The sequence below is a fragment of the Muscardinus avellanarius genome (genome assembly GCF_963383645.1).
Source record: "Muscardinus avellanarius genome assembly, chromosome: 18".
In the NCBI taxonomy this organism is placed as follows: domain Eukaryota; kingdom Metazoa; phylum Chordata; class Mammalia; order Rodentia; family Gliridae; genus Muscardinus; species Muscardinus avellanarius.
In genome coordinates this window covers 49801887-49813645 of record NC_137804.1, presented here as the reverse complement: position 1 = coordinate 49813645, position 11759 = coordinate 49801887, and positions in this window count along the sequence as shown.

Sequence of the window (11759 nt, the reverse complement as noted above, 5' to 3'; positions counted from 1 at the left end):
TCATGTCCCCATCAGCAACTTAGTGAGACCCTGTTTCAAAATAATACAATAGGCCAGGCGTGGTGGTGCACGCTTGTAATCCCTGTGCTTGGGAGGCTGAGACAGGAAGATCTCACAAGTTCAAAGCCAGCCTCAGCTACTTAGTGACTCTCAGCAACTTAATGAGACCCTGTTTTCAAACAGTGTAAAATAAGTCAGAGAGTATAGCCCGGATGTAGAAAGGCCCCTGGGTCCCACCTCCAGTACCACACACAAAAATATTACTACTAATAAAATAGGACTGGAGGTGTAGCTCAGAGGTAGAAAACCACTAGGTACAATCTGCTCCTCCCCCCCAAAATGTGTGGGGGGTGGGGTACAGTTGAGAGATAGAACACAGTCATCCATCTGTTGTCTCAAATGAAAAAACAGGGCGGTGTGCTGCAAGAATACAGACCGAGGAGGTGTGGATCTGGCCACACTCATGGAATTGGGGTCATTGCCCTGGAGGACACTGAAGGACAAGGGGTGTGCAGGCGATGGGAACAGCATGTGCTACAGAGGGAACAGTGTGAGCTTAGGCACAGAAGGAAGAGCAGCCACCTGGAAGCACCCGTGCTTCCTTCTGTGCTTAAGGGGAGAGTAACTGCATGTTTTTAGATGTTGATCCACTCATAAAAAAAATCAAGATGGGATAGATCTGTGCTCATGAGCAGATCCCTATCTCAATATGTGAAAATCTGCAACTCTTTAGGGGGTTCACTGCATCACTCACTAGATGATGCACATAAAGACAGAGCTCTATAGAAAAAGGCTGTTTTAAAGCTGGGCATGGTAGCACTCAGCATTTGGGAGGCTGAAACAATATTGTGGTTCACCGATAGCTTCAGCTACTAGTTACTGAGATTGTTGCAACTCAGTGAGACCCTGTTTCAAAAAAAAGAATAAAAAATACAGCTGGGGGTGTAACTCAGAGGTAGAATGCTCCTGGGTTCCATCTCCTGCACCACTAAATAAATAAATAAATAAATAAATAAATAAATAAATATTGCTGGGTTGTTGCTCAGAGCTAGAGTGCCCCTGGGTTCAATCCTCAGTACTGCAAAAATAAAAATAAATACATCCAACCTGAAGGGCACACAGAACCTGAAACAAATCATTTAGCCACTGGAAAAGTGATGTGCGACACCGGCTCTTTACCAAGGGTTGTGATGGTCAATACCACCAGGCAGAGCTGCCTGCAGCATCCCCAGGTCCATGTCCACACACGAGCAGATACTGACACAGGGCAGGGCTGGTACTGGAGGCAGAAACCGAAATGAGCAGCTGATGACCCTGGAACCCTGCATCGATGACAGGGAATCGTATCTGCAACAACCGGTGCTTCGTAGCATCTGTGTGAGAGGATGCTGGTTATCTTCCTTCAGCTCTCCAGGCCCGTGGCCTGCTGAGTATTAAGGTTTGTAAGGTTGTTAGTGTTGGCCTCTTCTCACCTTCATTCCCAGGCTGATCCATGGGCTCAAACAGAAGAGGCCAAACAGCAGGCTGGGAAGAAGAGTAGGAAGCAGCAGTTTGAACCTTTCAAATGCCGGCTCTGCTTTGGGACAGGCCATGGTACGGTCATCTGTGATCAGCTCAACAAATACAGAAATAAAAAGAAAAAAAAAGTCTATCTCTTTAATACTGCAAAATAAATTTTATTTATTTATTTACTGGCAGAACTGGTTATAACATCAAGTGGGTTGTACAACTGAGCTCTACCCACAGCCCCATATTTTATTCTTTTTCTTCTTCATTTTTTTTTTTAAAAGGGTCTCACTGTGTTGCAAAGGCCCTAAATAGCTGAGACTGTCTGCTAACTGCGACCCTCCTGTCTCCGCCTCCCAAATGCCGGGATTATTAGCGTGCACCACCACGCCTGGTCTCAAAAAGGATTTCAATTTTCCTGGGACCAAAAAGTAATAATTGAAAGAGGAAGAGAATTAATGCCCTGATTAGATTTCAGCATCCCACCTATGAAACTCATACACTATTAAAAAACAAAATTTAAAATTATGTTGCCTGTAGCCAGGCGTGGTGGCACAGGCTTGTAATCCCAGCATTCGGGAAGCTAAGATTGGAGGATTGTGGTTGGCGGACAGCCTCAGCTACTTAGTGAGGCCCTCTGCAACTTAGTGAGACCCTGTTTCCAAAATAAAATGTAAAATAGGTCTGGGACTATAGCCCGGAGGTAGAAAGCCTCTGGGTTCCAGTACCACCAAAAAAATAAAAAATAAAAAATGAAAACAGATACATAGACCAATGGATCAGAATAGAAGACCCAGAAACAAGTCCACACACTTTCAGCCAATTCATTTTTGACAAAGGGGCCAAAAATATGCACTGGAAAAAAGATAGCCTGTTCAACAAATGGTGTTGGCAAACTGGTTAACGATATGCAGAAAATTGGAAATTAATCCCACTTTCTTACCCTGTACAAAAGCCAATTCAAGATAGATCAAAGACTTGGAAATTAAACCAGAGACCTTGAAGCTCCTTGAAGAGGGCATAGGTCCAACACTGCAACCCACAGGCACAGATAAACACTTTCTCAACAGACCCCAAAGGCACAACAAATTAAAAGGAGAATCAATATGTGGAATTGCATGAAACTGAAGAGCCTCTGCTCAGCAAAAAAAACTGTCAAGAACCTCAATCAAGAGACAACAGAATAGGAGAAGATTTTTGCCACCTACGCCTCCAATAGAGGACTACTATCTAGAATTTACAGAGAACTCAAGAAACTCAACACTAAGAAAACAAAGCATCCAATAACAAAATGGGCAAATGAACTAAATAGACACTTCACAAAAGAAGAAATTCAAATGGCCAATAAATGCATGAAAAAAATGCTCAACATCACTGGCAATCAGAGAGATGCAAATCAAAACTACCCTGAGATTCCACCTAACTCCAACTAGAATGACAATCATTCAAAACACAAACAACAGATGCTGGCAAGGATGTGAAGAACTGGGAACTGTTAAGACTTTGTTGGTGGGATTGCAAATTAGTGCAACCACTTTGGAAAACAGTATGGAGAATCCTCGGAAGAATGGGAACAAATCTACCATTTGATCCAACAATACCACATCTGGGTATCTACCCAAAAGAAAGGAAACCAAACTACCAAACTAATGCATGTGTGTCTGTGTTCATAGCTGCACAATACACCATAGCCAAACTATGGAACCAGCCAAGATGTCCATCAACAGATGAATGGACTGCAAATCTGTGGGAAATGTCAACAATGGATTTTACTCAGCCATTAAAAAAAACTCAGTTACATCATTTTCAGGGAAATGGATGGAACTGGAGGACATTATGCTAAGTGAGATTTGTCAGTCACGAAAAATAAGAAATCAGATGCTTTCCCTAATATCTGAGTGCTAGGGAGAAATGGGAACTTTATTTTGAAAACTTTATTTTCAAAATAAATGGGAGGAACACTAGATGAAAAAGGAAATACTATAGAGAAGCAAGCAAGACAACCTAAAGGAGGAGAAAGGAGGGGGGAAGAGGAAAATGTCTAAAACACAATGTACTTAAACATATCGAAGTCAACCACTAAGCCAAGCAAGGAAAGGAGGGACAGGAGGGAATGGGGTGGGAATTGGGTAGGGGTTAAATCAGTGATGTGTACATGTCTCTACACTAAAGTTATTTACCCCAATATGATATATGAATATAATGCACCAATACAAAAATTAAAAAATAAGCAAGGCATGACAGCGCATGCTTGTAATCCCAGCATTTGGGAGGCTGAGAGAGGAGGTTTGTGCTTCACGGACAGCCTCAGCTACTTAGTGAAGCCCTTTGCAACTCAGTGTGACCCTGTTTCAAAATAAAGAACAAAAAATTGGGCAGGGGGTGTAGCTCAGAGGTGAAATACCTCTGGGTTCCATCCCAGACCCGCAAAAAATAAAAATAAAATAAATAAAAAATAAAATTAAATAAAATGGTATGCCAAAAAATAAAATTAATAAAATCTAAATTTAAAATAAAACAGGGCTGGGGGTGCAGCTCAGAGGTAGAATGACTTGGGTTACAACCTCTGTACCTCCCCCAAATAGGGCTTGGAATGTAGCTCATAGGTTGAATACCCCTGGTTTCATACACACACACACACACGTGTAGATGAGGATATAGCTTAGAAGTAAAATGCCCTGGGTTCAATCCGTTTTACAAATACATAAAAACACAAGTAAGTATGGCTGAGAGTGTAGAACACCCCTTCATTCAATTCCCAGTACCACACATTCACTCCAAAACAGTCTATTTATTCACCTATATAATTATTCCATCAACATGTATCCTATTTTTATTTAGTGATTTGTGATACTGCGAATAGAACCCTGGGACATTCCACCTCTGAGCAACACCCTCAGGCCTGTTTTTATTCTTTAGTTTGAAACAGGGTCTCGCTGAGCCTTGAACCGCAACCCTCCTGTCTCAGCCTCCCGAATGCTGAGATTACAAGCGTGCACGACCATGACTGACTTATTATTCCCTGGTCTCCCTGGGCTTCCAAGGGCCTCACGAAGCTGCTGAGGCTTGTTCGAACTGCGTCCTCTGGGCTCAGCCTCACAAATGCTGGACTTACAAGCGTGCACCACCACGACCGGCTTATCACTCCCTGGTCTCATTGGGTTCCTGAGGGCCTCACGAAGCTGCTGAGGTTGGTTGGAACTGAGATCCTCCTGTCCCAGCCTCACAAATGCTGGACTTACAAGCGTGCACCACCACGGCTGGCTCTTCAAATTTATTCTTTTCTTTCTGTTCTTTGGTAATGGAGATTGAGCCCAGGGGCATTATACCCCCAGCGCTACACCCTCACTTTTCATTATTTTCTTTTCAAGTGATCAAGTCGCGTCCCTCTCCTCCTCCTTCATCCTCACCCCTCTCTCTGATGGCGCAGAGGCCGCCGCCTCCCCTCACCCCCCAGCCACGTGCGCGTGCGCCCCTCCCGGGGATAAGTCCGGCTAAGCAGGTTCAGGTCAGATATTTCAGGATTTCCTGGCGGCCGGGACGGCCGGAGACCAGGACGCCGCTCCAGACCCTTGGACACCTCGGGATCATGGGCCCCCGCCCTCCGCCGCCACAGCCGGAGCCGCGGACACAGGGCGGCCGGCGCCACCTCCCCGCCCCTGCGCCCTGTCCCAACCTCACCATCTCCGGGTCCCCGCCGAGTGCTGCCCGGGCTTCAGGTGTCAGATGGAAGGAGACTGAAGCACGGCTCTGCTCACCGCGCCGACTCCAGGCCAAAATATGGCAGAGGCAAAAAGAAACTCTGCCGGAGGCATTGCTGTCCCGCCCCTGTGCCGCCCTCGCACCTCATTGGTCGATGCGCGCTGGATGTGGAGCCTCTGATTGGATAGAGATATATGGCCCGCCCCTCGGAACCCAGGGACCAGGAAGCGATCAGTGCTGGGCTCCAGGGCGCCAAAATCAACCCAGACACATCACTTCCCAGGCCTCCTTCCCGCCCCATGCCCAAGCCCGCCCCGCTGCGGGGTCTTTGTGTTTAAGCAGGAGCAGCTCTGGGCTTCCTAGAGCGGAACCTGCTTCTTCCAGCAGTTAGCGGGCTCTTTCCAGGTCTTCCTCCCGGAAATGGGGCCAAGAATGTGCTCAGCATCAGTGTCCCATGGAGACAACCGCTGGGCACACACTAAGAACACGAGCCCTGCTGGAATGGAGCTTGCTTCAGCATGTTAAGCAAGCTTTCCTTAAGTTCCTTGCCTTCCTCCAGGCCTCTGATCTTTACACAAACTTTTTTTTTTTTTTTTTTTTTTGGTGGTACTGGGATTTTAACCCAGGGGCTTTCTACCTCCGCGCTATACTCCCAGATGTATTTTTTAATATATATACTTTTATTTGGAAACACAGTGTCACTAATTTGCTGAGAGCTCCACTAAGTAGCTGAGGCTGGTTTTGAACCTGTGCGATCCTCCTGTCTCAGTCTCCCAAGCCCAGGGATTACAAACCTACACCACCAGGCCCAGCTTTGACCCAGTCTTTGTGCAAAGGAATTTGGCACAAAGAAAGGAAGTCAGGGAGCTCACCTGCCCTGCAGCCCCTCCTCGCAGTATGGAAACTCTCCCTGCTTCAACGCAGAAAATTTATCTTGGAGTCACCTTAATGATCTGGCCTAAAGAAAATGGAAAAATTCATAAAACTTTTTTTCAGGAGACTACCAAAAGAATCTTCCTCTAATATTCAGATTTTCTTTTCTTTTTTTTGGGGGGGGGGGTGGTTCTGGGGATGGAACCCAGGGGAATTTGACCTCTGAGCCACACCCCTGCCCTACTTTTTATTCTTTACATTGAAACCAAGTCTCACTGAGTTTCAAAGGGCCTCAGTAAGTAGCTGAGATTCTCTGCAAAGTCCTATCCTTAGGTCTCAGCTTACTAAAGCTGGGATTACAAGAATGTGCCAACACCCCCAGCTTCGTGTGTGTGTGTGTGTGTGTGTGTGTGTGTGTGTGTGTGTGTGTGTGAGAGAGAGAGAGAGAGAGAGAGAGAGAGAGAGAGAGAGAGAGAGAGAGACTGACTTGGTGTGGAACCCAGGGGCTTTCTACCTTCGGGCTATACTCTCAGACCTATTTTATATTTTATTTGGAAGCAGGGTCTCACTAAACTGCTGAGAGCCTCACTAAGTAGCTGAGGCTGGCTCAGAACCTGTGTGATCCTCCTGTCTCAGGCTCCCAAGCATGGGGATTACATGCATGCACCACCACACCTGGCTCAGATTTTCTTCATGTGTACAAATGACAGCAGGACCTCAGGTCACACCTGGAAGTTCCACACATGCCTATGAACCTCGTCCATGCTGAGGTTTCTGGGCTCTGTCTCTTGTCATGAACAGGTAATGGTAAGTAATGTGTTTTCCTGAGTCCTGTGAGTCATTTTAACACATGATCAAATGTAACAGGAAGGGAAAGCTGGAGGGCAGGACCTTGGCATCTATACATGGTACTCAAGTTGGGCAGAAACAAGGGTCCCTGAGCCCTTAATCCTGTGTCTGGCATCTAATGTGAGGGCCATCTTGAGGGACTGAGCCCTTAAACCTGTGAAGCATGACACCAACTCCAGAAGTGTCTAACACAGTGGACCTGAACCACACCTGCATGTTGTCTGAGACGTTGAGATCACATAATAGTGATCTTGGCTGGTTCCATAGTTTGGCTATGGTGAATTGTGCAGGTATGAACATAGATACACATGCATTAGTTTGGTAGTTTGCTTTCCTATCTTTTGGGTAGATACCAAGAAATGGTATTGCTGGATCAAATGGTAGATTTTTTCCCCATTCTTCCGAGGATTCTCCATACTGTTTTCCAAAGTAGTTGCACTAATTTGCAGTCCCACCAACAATGTTTTGTGTGTGGTACTGGAGGTGGGACCCAGGGGCCTTTTTACTTCCGGGCTATACTCTCTGACCTATTTTACACTATTTGAAAAAAGGGTCTAATTAAGTTGCTGAGAGCCTCACTAAGTAGCTGAGGCTATTTTGAACATGTGTGATCTTCCTGTCTCTGCCTCCCAAGTGCTGGGATTACAAGCATGTGCCACCACACCTGGCCTATTTTATTATTTTGAAACAGGGTCTCACTAAGTTGCTGATCGGGACATGATCTGCCTTTCTCCTGTCTCATCCTCCCAAGTACTGCAATTATAATCCAGGAGTACCACACCTGGCTGACCTCATCTCTTTTTTATTTTTATTTACAAACTGGATCTATTAATTCATTCAGAGCCTGACTTTGAACCTGTGATCCTCCTGTCTCACTTTCCTAAGTACTGGGATTACAGGCAACACCACTATATCCGGCCTCATGCTCATTTGACTTAGACACAGATTAGGGGCTGAGAGTCTGCGATGATTAAGAACAAAGGGATTCTCTGCCCTTTGCTTCCCCTGGTTCCTTTTGGAAAGCTCCCTGTTTTCACATGGGATAGGGTCAGAGTTGTGATAAGGAAAGCTCAAGGGTCTACAGAGCTTAGTGTCTCAGCCTCCCAGGTACTGGGATTTCAGGCATGCACCACCATGCCCAGATTACACACCACACTCTGACACCAAATGTGTGGGCTTTTCACACTCTTACCCGGTCTCCACCTCTCAGACAACCATGCAGGTGTGGAACAGGTCCACTGAGTTCTGACACTTGTGGAGCTGGTGTCATTTCCCACAGATTTAACGGCTCAGTCCCTCAAGATGGCCCTCACATCAGATGCCACACACAAAATTTAAGGGCTCAGGGAGCCTCATTCCTGCCCAACTTGAGTACCATGTCAAGATGCCAAGGTCCTGCCCTCCAGCTTTCTCATCCCGTTACACTGGATCATGTGTTAAAATGACTCACATGACTCAGGAAAACACGTTACTTACCATTACCTGGTCATGACAAGAGACAGAACCCAGGAACCTCAGCATGGACGAGGTTCATAGGCATGTGTGGAACTTCCAGGTGTGAGCTGAGGTCCTGCTGTCATTTCTACACGCAAATTCTCAATCTTAGGGAAAGATCCTTTAAGTAGTCTCCTAAAAAAAAGGTTTATGAATTTTTCCATTTTCTTTAGTCCAGATCGTTAAGCTGACTCCAAGTGAAGTTTTAGGTGTTGAAGGAGGGAAAGATTCCATACTGCAAGGAGGGTCTGCAGGGCATGTTGAGCTCCCTGACTTCCTTCCGTTGTGCCAGATTCCTTTGCACAAAGCTTGGTCAAATCCCTGCCTGGTGGCACAGTCTTGTAATCCCTGCACTTGGGAGACTGATACAGGAGGATCGCACGGGTTTGAAACTAACCTCAGCTACTTATTAAGGCTCTCAGCAACTTAGTGAGACCCTGCTTCCAAAAAAAAAAATTATTAAAAATACATCTGTGAGTATAGCCAGTGGGTTACAATCCCAGTAGCACCAAAAAAAAAAAAAAAAAAAAAAAAAGTGGGTGAAACATCAGTGGCCTGGAGGAAGGAGAGACACTTAATGGAAGCTTGCTTAACAGTGCTGAAGCCAGCTCCATTCCAGCAGGGCTCCGTGTTCTTAGTCTGTGCCCAGCGGTGTCTCCATGGGACACTGTTGGACACTGAGGACATTCTTGGCCCCATTTCCAGGATGAAGACGCAGAAAGAGCCCATAAGTGCAGGAAGAAGCAGGTGCCGCTCTGGAAAGCCCAGAGCTGCTTCTGTTTAGACAGAAAGACCCTGCAGCTTAGCTGGGTCTGGGCCTGGGAGGGGGGGGGGGAGTACTGGGCAGGGTTGTGGTGCATCCATTTTGGCCCCTCTGAGCCCAGGGTGGATTGCTTCCCCTTCCTTTAGTCCTCAGGGGCGGGACCCGGATCACTACCCAATGAGAGGCATACCCGGCACGAGCTGTCCAATGAGGTGTAAGGGCGGCAGGGATGGGACGGCGACGCCTCTGGCTGAGTTCCTTTTTGCCTCCACAATACTTCTGCCTGAGTGTGCGTGCTTCAGCTGGGCTGCGGGAAGCCAGAGATGGTGAGTTTAGACCAGGGCGGTGTGGGGCCAGGGAGATGGCGCCCGGTCTCCTCCAGCCCGGCCTCCACCCTTGTCCCTGGCTCGATGGCTGTGGCGCATGGAGGGCGGTATCTGGGGGGTGGCGGGGGCCCATCCCTCCCGGATGGAGGCGATCCCAGAGGTGTCTAAGGGTCTGGAAGCAGCGTCCTGGTCTCCAGCCGTGAAATCCTGAAGTATCCTGACCTGAACCTACATCGCCAGACTTATCACGGGCGGGGCCGCAGGTGCACGTGGCTGGTGAGAATGAGGGGAGGCGGGCGGCCTCTGCGCCATCAGAGAGAGGTGAGAATGAAATGAAGAGAAAAGGAAGGCCACTTTATTATTTGAATATAAAAAAGTGAGAAGTGAGAGGGTGTATGTTGATGTTATAATGCCCCGGGTTCAATCTCCAACACCTAGGAAAAGAAAGAATAAATATGAAGTGCAGGGCGTGGTGGTTCATGCTTGTAATCCCAGCATTTGCGAGGCTTAGACATGATGATCAGGGTTTGAACAAGCCGCGGCAGTTTAGTGAGGCCATCGGAAACTCAGTGAGACCAAGGAATCATAAACCGGTCTAATTTTTTTATTTTGTAACAAGGTCTCACTGAGCAGCAAAGGTCCTTACTAATTACTAGCTGAGGCTGTCCTTGAACCAAGATCCTCCCGTCTCAGACACTCAAATCCTGGGATTACAAGCATGAGACACCAAGCCCAGCTCATGTGAGCTTCTTATGAAGTTTGTAGAGATCTGGGGTAATGTGAATCTCACTCTTCATGCTAGCAATATGTCATTGTTTTAGGCGTTGGTGGCTTTTGAGGATGTGGCTGTGACCTTCACCAAGGCGGAGTGGGCTTTGCTGGATCCATCCCAGAAGCACCTGTACCGCTATGTGATGCAGGAAACCTTGAGGCACCTGGCCTGCGTAGGTAAGGGTGGCGTCCTTCCCTCCTTAGTCAATGGAGTGCACGTGGTTCTTGCTCATCAGCGCTGTGGCTCGATTTGAGATGCTGAAAGGAAACATTTTGGTAAATAGAGCAGGCATCACCTCATTGTTTATATCATGCCCTCAGGCTAGAATTTAGTAATTTTTATGGATTGTTGTAATGATTCATAATGATCCTTCTGGGTCTACATTTCAGACCAAGACCAGGAAGAGCAGAACATTAAAGATGACTACAAGAGTTCCAGGAGGAGTCTAAGGTAATGTTCACTCACTGAAGAAAGCAAGGATCCTGGTGTGGTGGTGGACACTTGTTTTCCTAGTATTGGGGGTGGGGGTAGAGACAGAAGGATCCCAGGTTGAAGACCAGCCTCAGCAACTTAGTGAGTCCCTGTTTCTAAGTAAAATATAAAAAGTTCTGTGAGCAGGGTGTGGTGGTGCACGCTTATAATTGCAGCATTCAGGAGGCTGTGACTGGAGGATCGCAGTTCCCTGATAGCCCAGCTACTTAGTGAGGACCTCTGCAACTTTGTGAGACCCTGTTTAAAACTAAAGAATAAAAAAACGAGTAGGTGGTGCAGCTCAGAGGTTGAATGCCCCTGGGTTCCATATATAAACCCCCCAAAAAAAAAATTTGTCTGTGTATAGCTTGAAGGTAGATGTTTCTGGGTTCAATCCCTGTAAGCACATAAACACCAAAGAGAGAGACAGAGAGGAAGAGAGGGAGGGAGAAAGAGAGAGAAATAATGATGGTATATGGTTGTAGACACTTGTAATCTCAGCATTCAGGAGGCTGTAACCAGAGGATATTGGTTCATAGACAGCCTCAGCTACTTAGTGAGGCTTCCTGCAACTCTGTGAGCTCCTGTTTCAAAATAAAGAATAAAAGCCAGGCGTGGTGGCACACGCTTGTAATCCCAGCATTTGAGAAGCTGAGACCAGACCATCATGGTTCACAGACAGCCTCAGCTACCTAGTAAGGCCCTCTGCAACTCAGTGAGACCATGTTTCAAAATAAAGAACAAAATTAGGACAGGGGATGTGTAGCTCAGAGGTCAAAAGCCTCTGGGTGCCATCCCTAGACTGCAAAAAAAAAAAAAAAATAGGAATAAAATATAGGGCTGGGGGTGTAGCTTGGAGGTGGAAGGTCCCTGGTTTCCATCCTCAGAATGGCAAGAAAGGAAGAAAGAAAAGAACAAGAAAGGTAGAAAGGAATGAATCTCAAGAAACCTAAAGTAGAAAAAGAAATTAACAGGTAAGCAAATGGTTTCATAACTACTACTT